This window comes from Erythrolamprus reginae, chromosome 6 (genome assembly GCF_031021105.1).
Source record: "Erythrolamprus reginae isolate rEryReg1 chromosome 6, rEryReg1.hap1, whole genome shotgun sequence".
Taxonomy (NCBI): Eukaryota; Metazoa; Chordata; class Lepidosauria; order Squamata; family Dipsadidae; genus Erythrolamprus; species Erythrolamprus reginae.
The window spans coordinates 23,340,169-23,352,152 of record NC_091955.1 but is presented as its reverse complement, the minus strand read 5'-3'; the positions used below and the strand labels follow the sequence as shown (position 1 = coordinate 23,352,152).

The window sequence follows — 11,984 nt, the reverse complement described above, 5'->3', positions numbered from 1 at the left end:
CGCTTTTCCATTTCTGATTGGATAATCCTCTTTGCCAGTAATAGCAAATAGAATTGGGGAAAAGCAGGGAAGATACCAGCGCGCTGTGACTCCAATCGAAGCAAGGTTTGGGCTGCTGCGTGTATTGAATTTGTAAAGAAGTGTGCATGCTATTCTTTGTTATGTTAGCCCATGGGCGACAGTGGCTTAAGAGTAATTTATTTATTTATTTTATTTTATTTGTCAATCAAGTTTGGGAGAACAAAAAGCAATGGGTGGAAACTAACAAGGAGAGAAGTCAATAACTACTTCAGCTTCAACTGCAACAACACAAGAGCACGCAACAAATTCAAACTTAATATTAATCGCTCCAAGCTTGACTTTAACAATCGAGTTATCGAAGCGTGGAACTCATTACCGGACTCAGTAGTGTCAACCCCTAACCCCCAAGATTTCTCCCTTAGACTATCCACGATTGACCTCTCCAGGTTCCTAAGAGGTCAGTAAGGGGCGTACGTAAGTGCACTAGCCTGCCTTTCGTCCCCTGTCCAATTGTCTCTCCTTATCTCATATATCATATATCTTTTCTTCCTTCATATATCTTCTCTATTTTTATATCTTCTCTTTATATATAATACTTCATGTCTAGTCTCTTCAATATGTATTGTGTATTGAACTAACTAACTAACTGACTAACTAAATAATAAATAAATAAAGTAAGTAAGTAAGTAAGTTACTTAAAACTAAGGAGACATTTCCTGACACTCAGAACGGTTGATCAGTGGAACAGCCTGCCTCCATACGTTGTAATTGCCCCAACACTGGAAGTTTTTAAGCAGATGTTGGGTAACCATCTGTCTGAAGTAGTGTAGGGTTTCCTGCCTAAGCAGGGGGTTGGACTAGAAGACCTCCAAGGTCCCTTCCAACTCTTATTGTTATTTTTGTTATTATAGGATAGGTGGTTATATAAACATGACATAGAAAGTAATGATACGAAAAGACATTAAGACAATAAGACAGGGACAGTAGGCGCTTATGCACGCCCCTTACAGACCTCTTAGAAAAGGGGGAGGTCAACTATAGACAACCTAAGGTTGAAGATTTTGGGCTTGGAGGAAGAAGCAGGAGAGTCAGGTAGTGAATTCCAGGCGTTGATCACTCTATTGCTGAAGTCGTATTTTCTGCAGTCTAGTTTGGAGCGGTTTAAATTTAGTTTGAATCTGTTGCGTGCTCGTGTGTTGTTGTGGTTGAAGGTGAAGTAGTCATTAACAGGAAGGACAATTTGGTATATGATTTTAATGTTGTATTGCATTTGATTCATTACTAAATAATGTAGTGTTTGCGTAGAAGATATTACGAATAATGCAAGCAGGGGCAAAAAAGGTCATTTTCTTTTCTCTGGCACTTTATAAATTTCTTGTGGAATCCATTCTTTGTTTTTCTATGTAGCTCATGCTTCGCTGACTTGGTTTTCCATAGAGCCCAGCTATGGCTATATTTGTTCGCCCCTCCCATCATCTTCTTTTGAATTTCATTGGGATTCAAAACATCATTGGAATATTGATGTGTATTCTCAGGTAATCATCTCAATAATTTAGCACCGTTTAAGCACACTCTCATTTGGATGCGGCTTTCAACAGATTTGATATTTTTCACCTCTGCAGTGTCTAGTGTCATTACTGCCACGCTGGGCATCCTTATAGCAGACCAACATGTGTATGGAGAAGAAGCCACAAGGATGCCCTAGGGCAGTGATGGCGAACCTATGGCACGGGTCCCACAGGTGGCACGCGGAGCCATATCTGCTGGCACACGAGCCATTGCCCTAGCTCAGCTCCAGCACGCGTGTGTGCACTAGCCAGCTGATTTTTGGCTCCCACAGAGGCTCTGAGAGGGCATTTTCGGCTTCTGGAAGGCTGCAGGGGAGCCTCTGGAGCCTGGAGAGGGTGGAAAACAGGCCTACCGGGCCCACCACAAGTTGGGAAACGGTCTGTTTCTTGCCTCCAGAGGGTCTCCGGGAGGCAGGGGAGGCAATTTTCTCCCTCCCCAGGCACTGAATTACGGGTGTAGGCACTTGTGTAGGCGCAATAGTATGTGTGCATGGGCTTTTGGCACCCGAGAGAAAAAAGGTTCACCCTCACTGCCCTAAGGCAATGATGGCCAATGTTTTTCTTCTTGTGTGCCAAAAATGGGAGTGCATGTGGGCGTGTGCCGGCACACAACTTACCCCCCACATGTGCCACACTGCGCATGCATGCGTCCCCAGGCTTTTCTGAAGCCTCTGGGGTGCGAAAAACAGCCCAAGGCAAATTGAAAGTCCATTTTCCCGAACTTTTGGTTTGCCCTTGGCCCATTTTTCCCACTCCGGAGGCTTTAGAGAACTTCCTGAAGCCCAGGGAGGGCAAAATGGCCTTCCCCAAGGCTGAAAAACATCTGGCCAACGTAGGCATCTGCACTGGAGCTGACATAGGTCAACGCCTCGCGTGCCCTCAGATATGGCTCCGCGTGCCACTTGTCACACACGTGCCATAGGTTCGCCATCGTGGCCCTAGGTATAAAATCCCTGACTCCATTTTAACTATGCAACAACCCTGCAAGAAATGGGAGCTTTGGGGCTGAAATGCATAATCGGCCCAAGTCACTTAGCTGCCTTGCTTAGCAATGGAGCCTGGCTCATCCTCCTCATTACCAGAGTTGGTCGAGGACCACTCACAACATTCATCACTGCAGTTAAGTTAGCCACACAATTCTTAAGTGATTCTGGCTTCCGCATTGACTTTGCGCATCAGAAGGTTGCAAATATGTTTGTCTCTGGGGACCATCTAGCTAGCACCTACCTGATTTGTAAATAGATACTGTATGTGTTTCAGTGCAGTTCCTCTTTTGGCCTTCTACTATCAACGTTGCTTATAGCTGGATTCCTCTCTCCCTCTCCCCTCCCCTTCCAGGTTAAACTGTTAAGTCTCAACTTGGATGACCATGCAAGTGCACTGCCAGATTTGCCCTCTATTAAAAAGGTTAAGGAATCAAGTCAGATCTACAAGTTTGAAGACTTTATTCAAAGCATATAGTTTTTCTTGAAAACATCCAGATACTCCTGGAGTCTTGCCTTGTAAACTTGATCTTCTATATTTGATTTTGAAGGTCCATCAACTGATCCTATAGAGGAGACTGTAACAGATCCGGCATCAGGTTCAGGTTTAGCTGAAAAACAAGAGTATTTATATTATTTTATATATTATTCATCAGAACTATATTTCTATCATGCAGATTAGTTTATTGGTCAGCAGGATTATATTTTTATGTTCTAAAAATAAGTTCCTAAAACTTTCACTGTGGCCACATTTAGGTTCTAAAACGGTTGTCAAACTCGCATTGTCATGTGACATATCGTGACTTTTCCCCACTTCCCTAAACTGGGCAGGGGCGGTGTCAGCAAGTGACGCATCCGGTCCGTGGATTGTGAGTTTGACAGCCCTGCTCTAAAATGTAAATGATGAGGTGCAGTGTCTAAAAATTTCAGTATTAGTATAATTTTCTTGGTGGGGTGGGGAAACAAAGCAAACAGCAGAACATGTTTCAAATTGTTAGCATATAATTTGCTATTTACCTTGGTCCAGTTTCCTTGTCATATTTTTTTCTAATTCTATCCGCATCTGAAATGGCGCACGCCTGGGGATCGGCACACTCCCTGGCACTGCCTGCCATTTCTGCCAAACAAAAGGGAAGGAAAGGGTCGGTTCCACCCTCCACACCGCAGGCAGCCCGGCCTTCTGGGCTGCTCCCTCCCTCCACCACAACACAACAAACCTGTGTTGCCCTTGGCAATCACTTTGATTCCCGGGCCTCTGAAACGGCGGCATCATCTCATTCTTCCTTGGCGCCATCCACGATGAAAAAAGGAGCTCGTCGGTGCTGGCTGCTCTTGCTTGCAGCCAGGCGGCAAGAAGGGGTGAGCTGAGCGGCTTACAGGCCTTTAAAAAGGCCGCACGCTCACACCACGTCCCTTCCGGCCACGTGAGGCTGCGTGGAGGATGCTGCTGCGCGAGACCTCCAGTCAACCAGGAAATCGGTGGCAGTGGTATGACCTTCCATTTTGACCCCTAAAATGAGGGAGGGAGAGTGAAAAGGAAGGAGAGGGAGATCGCATCGCGCCGTCCCCCCCAACTCTCATCCCCTGTCCTGTGGAAGGCTGCAAGAACTTCCCATCTCAGCTTCTCTTGTCTCTCTTGTCCTTTTCCTCCCCAATGTCACAGCCTGCCTCTATGTCTTCCTCCTCACCATCCCTTTTGCAGCCTTTGGTGGTCATTTTTCTTTTCTTTTCTTTTTTCACTTTATTTTCCATTGGAATAACCCTCTCTGCTCAAGCTCATCACCTCGAGGTTCGACTACTGTAATGCTCTCTACATGGGGCTACCTTTGAAAAGTGTTCGGAAACTTCAGATCGTGCAGAATGCAGCTGCGAGAGCAGTCATGGGTTTACCTAGGTATGCCCATGTTTCGCCATCACTCCGCAGTCTGCATTGGTTGCCGATCAATTCCCGGTCACAATTCAAAGTGTTGGTTATGACCTTTAAAGCCCTTCATGGCATTGGACCAGAATACCCCCGAGACCGCCTCCTGCCGCACGAATCCCAGCAACCGATTAGGTCCCACAGAGTGGGCCTTCTCCAGGTCCCATCAACTAAACAATGTCGGTTGGCGGGCCCCAGGGGAAGAGCCTTCTCTGTGGCGGCCCCGACTCTCTGGAACCAACTCCCCCCGGAGATTAGAACTGCCCCTACTCTCCCTGCCTTCCGTAAAGTTCTTAAAACCCACCTTTGCCGTCAGGCATGGGGGAACTGAAACATCTCCCCCGGGCATGTACAATTTATGTATGGTATGTTTGTGTGTGTGCTTGTTAGTATATTGGGGTTCTTTTTAAACTTTTTTAAATATTTAAATTTATTTGGATTTGTTTGATTTGTTTATGCCTTGTTGTGAGCCGCTCCGAGTCCGCGGAGAGGGGCGGCATACAAATCTAAATAATAAATAAATAAATAAATAAAGCTCCTCCCGCACAGGGAAGGATGCACCAATTCGCTGGATGGTGGTTTAATATGACTCTTCATGATGAGTTAAATGCAGCAATAAACTCCATCCTTCCTCCGTTTTTTTCATTGTCTATCTTTGTTCGAAAAACCCCTTTGGAGTCTGCAATGCCAAAGGGTTTTTTGTTCTCCACCCGGCCTCTGTTCCCCTTTATCTCAAGCCCAGACGAAGAGGATGCTTTTCTTTTTCGTCTTTTTGAAGGAAACACTTGGGATCTCCCAGATGGAAGAATTGAAATACAGTGTTCCCTCGATTTTCGCGGGGGATGCGTTCCGAGACCGCCCGCGAAAGTCGAATTTCCGCGAAGTAGAGATGCGGAAGTAAATACACTATTATTGGCTATGAACAGTATCCCAAGCCTTCCCTTAACACTTTAAACCCCTAAATTGCAATTTCCCATTCCCTTAGCAACCATTTAGATTATTACTCACCATGTTTATTTATTAAAGTTTATTTAAAAAAATATTTATTAAAGGCAGATGAAAGTTTGGCGATGACATATGACGTCATCGGGCAGGAAAAACCGTGGTATAGGGAAAAAACCCGCAAAGTATTTTTTAATTAATATTTTTGAAAAACCGTGGTATAGACTTTTCGCGAAGTTCGAACCCGTGAAAATCGAGGGAACACTGTAAAGCTGCCAGACGTTCCGTCAAATCTCTCCTTGCCTTCTTTGAAGGAGGGGGGGGTGTGACAAACTTTCTGCCAAGAATTCCCAACCCTGTCTTTGATTTCTTTTTTTTTTATTCTCTATTTGCTCCAGATATTTCTTTCCAGCCCTAACCAAGTGCTACTAATATACCCAAGCTCGTTCATTGTTATTCTCTGCGAAGAATGTTTTCCAAGCCCTAAGTCTTTGCCGGGTTTTTTCCATTAATCTACTTGCTCATACGGTTTCTTTCCAGGTGCTAATGATGTTCCCAGCTCTTACTTGCTTGCAAGCTGTTAACGAAGCTGTTACTCTCTCAAAATATTTTTAAGCCCTTAACCAGGGGATAAAATAATGTGCTGAAGCTCACCATAGTAAGGATGCTAGCTAGATGAATACCTGATAAGCAGATTCTTTTCCCTATTTTCCTCCCCCAAAATTAAGGTGCGTCCTATATTCCAGTGCGTATTAGATTCCAAAAAAACGGAATATAAAACTTTACCTTCTTTATTTTTAGGACGAGCACCAAGTCTATATCTCTTTTTTCTTGAATGATGTCGAGAATATTTCTTAACAAGGTTCTTGAAGCTAAATGGAAAAAAAATACTTTATTCAATATTGACAGATTTTAATAAAGCGAAATTAATATCAACACAGAGGAACGATGTTAAATAAAAAGCAATAATTTAGTTATTTGCCTGCTACTTTAACATCCTGCTAATATGTTATCTAATCTTAATCCATGTTATACGTTTTATTTTGATATGACAATGAAAAGACAAATGTTTCAGCTTACGTGGAATCACCACTAGCCATAGCATAATCTTTTGTTGACTTTCCGCTTTTATCTTTATGGTCAACATTCAATCCATGAGAACTTGCATCCAGTCGTATCTATTAAACACAGCATCAATCAATAGTGGAGTACTGAAAAAGAAGAACACCTTCTCAATTACTGCATATAAACAAACCTTCACTAATACATTAACATCCTGCATTTACTCAGCATTAATTCTGTTATGTCCAGAAGTTTCCACAAAATTCTGTAATGGGGTAAAGTTTTAAACATGAGTTGTTAAGCAGGATTCACTATTTATAATAAGAGTTGTTTACCTGCTTCTCATTGGCTGCTGTGTTTTGGCGCCAATCTTGGAGAGCTGTCAGGCGTCGCTTGTTGCCGGGCGAAACTGTATAAATAGAAGTGCCTCTGGTCTTGCGCGTCTTCTGCCGAGCACGCGCCAGAGTGAAAGTGTTTTCGCAGCTTGTTAGTCTCCTGCTGAGAATAAAGAATTGAAGTTAGAAACCGTGTTTCTCGGTCATTTCACTGGCGACGAGGGTCTAGAGGTGATTTTTTCTTTACGGAAAAATCATTATGGCAACCCCTTCGATCATCCAGCCGCCTGAACTGTTTGACCCTGAGAGGTCAACTTGGACTGCCTATATGGCCAAATTTGAAATTTTTCTCGAAGCCGCCGGCATGAAAGATGCGGACGATGGCGGGAAAAGAGCTTTATTTCTCAATTATTGCGGCAAATTTTTGATTTGGCCGGTACTTTGACCGACCCGGAACCTGCTAATTCAGTGCCATGGCAAACTTTGAGGGAAAAGTTGGCAACTCATTTTAAGCCAACTAAACCTGCAAGGGTTTTCAGACACCAGTTCTCCCGAATGGCTCAAGCCGAAGGAGAAACTATTAACCAGTTTGCCACGCGCCTCAGAACTATATTAGCCAAGTGTCAATTTGAAAATCCTGAGGCAAGGTTGACAGATGCCATTATCTTTGGTATGAGAAATGTGTCCATCAGGAACAAACTGCTTGCAGCTGACGACTCTTCGCTACAGGATGTAATTAAGGCTGCTCAGACAGCAGAAGTTGCGGAAGCCGCTGCAGCTGAATTGAAGTCTAATGACAAGCTGACTACTGTGTGCAAAATTGCTGAGGCTCCGCGTGCCCCTGTCAATCATCCACATGACTACAACTCATCTGATTTCGACACATATGAGGACCACTGCTGCCAACTTCGAGGACCACCTGCCAGACAACCTCGTCCGCCTTTGCAAGCCTGTGCCAGATGCCGGGGTCAACATCCACGGTCCAGATGTCCCTTCAAGGACGCCTTCTGCCGCCGCTGCGAGAAACGAGGCCACATTGCCGCCGTCTGCCGAGCCACCCTGCCCGATGACATCCCCTTCAATCAGGACCTGCTGCCTACCTTTCCTGCTCAACGGTTCTACCGCCCATTCAGGCAACAAGGACGAGGGAACCGGAGGCCATGGAACAACCGAGGTAACCGCACACACACAGACTGTGGCACCTATCCACCAGCCCCTAATAAAATTGTTGTTCCTCTTTTGCTAAATCGGCAACCATGCCACATGGAGCTGGATACGGGCTCCAAATTTACCTTAATGCCGTGGCAGAAACTGAGACTTTATATACCTGAATTGTCACGGGACTCTTTGCAACCGCTGGACATTACAATCAAGGACTTCCAGGGGCACCCGATCAGGGTTTTGGGAAGCACTAGAGTGCCTATAACGTTTAAGAATGTTCACCATCTGTTACCTATTCTGATTGTTGAGGGGGCTAATCATTCCCTTTTGGGTCTAAATTGGATGGCTCCCTTAGGGTTAGCTGTTACAGGTCTTCACAAACTGACTTATCTGAAGGTACCTGATTTTGTACAAGAATTTCCTGAGGTTTTTAAGGACGGGTTAGGTACTTATAAGGGCCCCCCAATTTCTTTCTCTTTAAATCCTGCTGTTCCCCCCCTTCAATTAAAACCTCGCAGGGTACCGCTACCACTAATGGATAAATTGGATGCCCAGTTACAAAAACTCCAGGGTCAGGGGATCTTGGTTCCTGTCGAACATGCCCCATGGGAAACCCCGATTGTAACCCCCCTAAAGCCTGACGGATCCCTGAGGGTTTGTGCAGATTATAAATCTACCCTCAATAAGGCGTTATAGCACAACTCGTATCCGATACCTGTAGTGCAGCAGTTGCTGCATACCCTGGGGTCTGGAAAAATCTTTGCAAGGCTGGACCTCGCACAGGCATACCAGCAGTTGCCCGTGGACGATGCCACAGCCCTGGCGCAAACAATTGTGACACACAGAGGCGCCTTTAAATGTACATGGCTGCAATTTGGCATTAGCATGGCCCCGGGTATCTTCCAGAGGCTCATGGAATGCTTACTTTGGGGAATTAGGGGAGTGGGCCCCTATTTTGACGATATATTAATTTGTGGGGACACTCCAGACCAGTTGCACTGCAGAATCCGACAAGTTCTGACTCGATTACAAGCTAAAGGCTTACGGCTTAAACCAGAAAAGTGTGTGTGGGGAACTCCCTCGGTGGATTTTTTAGGGTTCAGAATAGATGAAGCAGGGATACATCCCACTGAGGAGAAGATTAGAGCCATTAAGGATGCCCCTGCCCCCACCTGTAAGACGGAGCTGCAAGCCTTTCTAGGGCTATTGAATTTTTATTCTGTTTTTTTGAAACAGAAAGCCTCCGCAGCTGAGCCGCTTCATCGACTTCTCCACAAGGGAGCGCCTTGGGAATGGGGTGAGACAGAACGACAGGCTTTTAATGCTGTTAAAGACCTCTTAACATTGCAAAGTGTAGTGGTCCAGTACAGTTCTACGTTGCCCCTTAGGCTTACATGCGATGCATCCCCGTATGGGGTGGGTGGGGTCCTAGCCCATGTATTACCTAATGGCCAAGAAGCACCAGTGGCCTACTTTTCAAGAACGTTGTCCCTAGCAGAACGCAATTATGCACAAATAGATAGAGAAGCATTGGCATTGGTGGCTGGGGTGAAAAAATTTCACAACTACTTATTGGGGAGACCATTCCAATTGGTCACGGACCATAAACCTTTGTTAGGTTTGCTAGCCACCGGGCGGCCAACCCCTCCTTTTATGTCCCCCCGCATGTCCAGATGGGCTATTTTTTTGGCAGGCTACGATTATATCCTTGTACATAAGGGGGGCTCCCTGATTAATCATGCAGATGGGCTGAGTCGCTGTCCATTGGGGCAGAGGATGGAGGACCCAGCCCCTGCAGGGGATGTCCTCCTCATTGACTTAGGCACACCATCCCTTGTTACTGCTAAAGAGGTGGCCATTGAAACTAAACAGGACCAGGTGTTAGGGAAAGTCCTGCAGTACATTCTGAAAGGGTGGCCACCAAATGGGGAAGACCCCTCAGTGGGTGAATATAAAACTAAGAGGTTGGAACTCTCAGTAATGCACGACTGTATTTTGTGGGGTGACAAGGTGGTTATCCCCACTGCTCTTAGGCCACAGGTCATGCAAATGCTGCATCAAGGGCACCCAGGGGTGGTCAGAATGAAAGCCTTGGCCAGAGGATACTTATGGTGGCCAGGGTTGGACAAGGGAATTGAAGACTGGGTTGCCACATGTAGCCCATGTCAGGAAACAAGGCCAAATCCCCCCAAAACCACCCCTGCACAGTGGGACACTCCCCAGGGGCCATGGTCAAAGGTGCATATTGACCTGGCTGGGCCAGTGGGCACCAATATGTTTTTGATTGTAGTGGACGCATACTCCAAATGGTTAGATATAATTTTGTTAGGGTCCACCACATCTACAGCTGTGATACATGCCCTAAGGAAACTGTTTTCTACTCATGGGTGTCCAGATGTCCTGGTCTCGGACAATGGGCCCCAATTTACTTCTAGGCAACTAGAGATGTTCTTAGCCCACCTGGGGGTCAGACATGCCTTGGTATCACCCCACGCAGCCTGGGCTAATGGTATGGCGGAGAGGTATGTCCATGTGGCCAAGGAGGCCATCAAGAGGTCATCACCAGGGGATATACAGGAAAGACTGGATACTTTCCTACTCACACAGCACATCACGCCAAGCCTAACAACTCATAAGAGCCCCGCCGAGCTGCTCATGGGGAGAAGGTTGAGATCTCCCTTAGATAGGCTGCACCCCTCTTATGTAAAATTGAAGCCTGAGAATGTAACAACCCCTGAGCGCTCAGTGTTTATGGGTCAAAACGTATATGTCAAAAATTTTGACAGGGGCAGACAGTGGGAGAGTGGAATAGTGACCGATCAAACAGGTCCTAAAACTTATATGATTAAACTGTGTGATGGCCACCTCTGGAAGAGGCACATAGATCATATATGGGGGAGACTGGAAGCAGCCAGTATAAGGGAAAATATGGCTAACACAAGTAATGGGGTCTCTACTCCTTCACGCCCCACAGGGAGTTATACCAGACCTAGCAGAAACCAGGAAAAAATAGACTGGGACTTACCTGGGTTCAGTGACCACTCCAGCGCTGCCCCAGCTCTGCCATGTTCCAGCCGTGGAAACTCTGTGCCAACAGGACCCGAGGAACCATCCTCTTCTGTGGACACCCAGGTCCTGAACGAGCCTCGCCAGTCGGAGTGAACACCAAGGACGCCGGCCCCTTTGGACGACTTTATTACTTGTTTGTCTGAATAAACATCTGTAAAAACCAGCCAGAAGGGGGAGGGGTGTTATGTCCAGAAGTTTCCACAAAATTCTGTAATGGGGTAAAGTTTTAAACATGAGTTGTTAAGCAGGATTCACTATTTATAATAAGAGTTGTTTACCTGCTTCTCATTGGCTGCTGTGTTTTGGTGCCAATCTTGGAGAGCTGTCAGGCGTCGCTTGTTGCCGGGCGAAACTGTATAAATAGAAGTGCCTCCGGTCTTACGCGTCTTCTGCCGAGCACGCGCCAGAGTGAAAGTGTTTTCGCGGCTTGTTAGTCTCCTGCTTAGAATAAAGAATTGAAGTTAGAAACCGTGTTTCTCAGTCATTTCAAATTCCTCTTGCAAAAAAGACGGGAGCTTTCACATTATGCAAAACTCCATTCATTCATTCATTCATTCATTCATTCATTCATTCATTCATTCATTCATTCATTCAATACATTTATTTAATGTATTGCATCTCATAAATGGACTATATATTTCCGAACTTCCGGTTGGCCAGTTTGGCTGTTTTTCGACATCCCCAGGCTTCAGGAGTTCGCATGCACGGAGAGCAGCAGAGGGGAGGGTACATGCACGTGGAGGTGTTTTTTGCATGCGTCTAGAGAGGGCTTGGGCACGCACAGGCACATTAGCGTGTGCATAGCCACCCTTTTGGCACGCAAACCAAAAGAGGTTCGCCATCACTGGTCTTGGCCATCTAACCATTGAAGCACAGCATCTTTTATATTAAAAATAATCAGTCTCTTGTAATCTCTTGTAAT

General features: G+C 45.7%; 1 long non-coding RNA gene across 1 annotated transcript; it reads left to right on the top strand.

The window, feature by feature from the left end:
- Positions 1 to 54: 54 nt before the first annotated feature.
- Positions 55 to 11,518, top strand: LOC139169369 (uncharacterized). The gene is made up of 3 exons (XR_011559461.1): positions 55 to 105; positions 1,429 to 1,556; positions 10,968 to 11,518. It is a non-coding gene; the product is annotated as an uncharacterized lncRNA (long non-coding RNA).
- Positions 11,519 to 11,984: the final 466 nt, after the last annotated feature.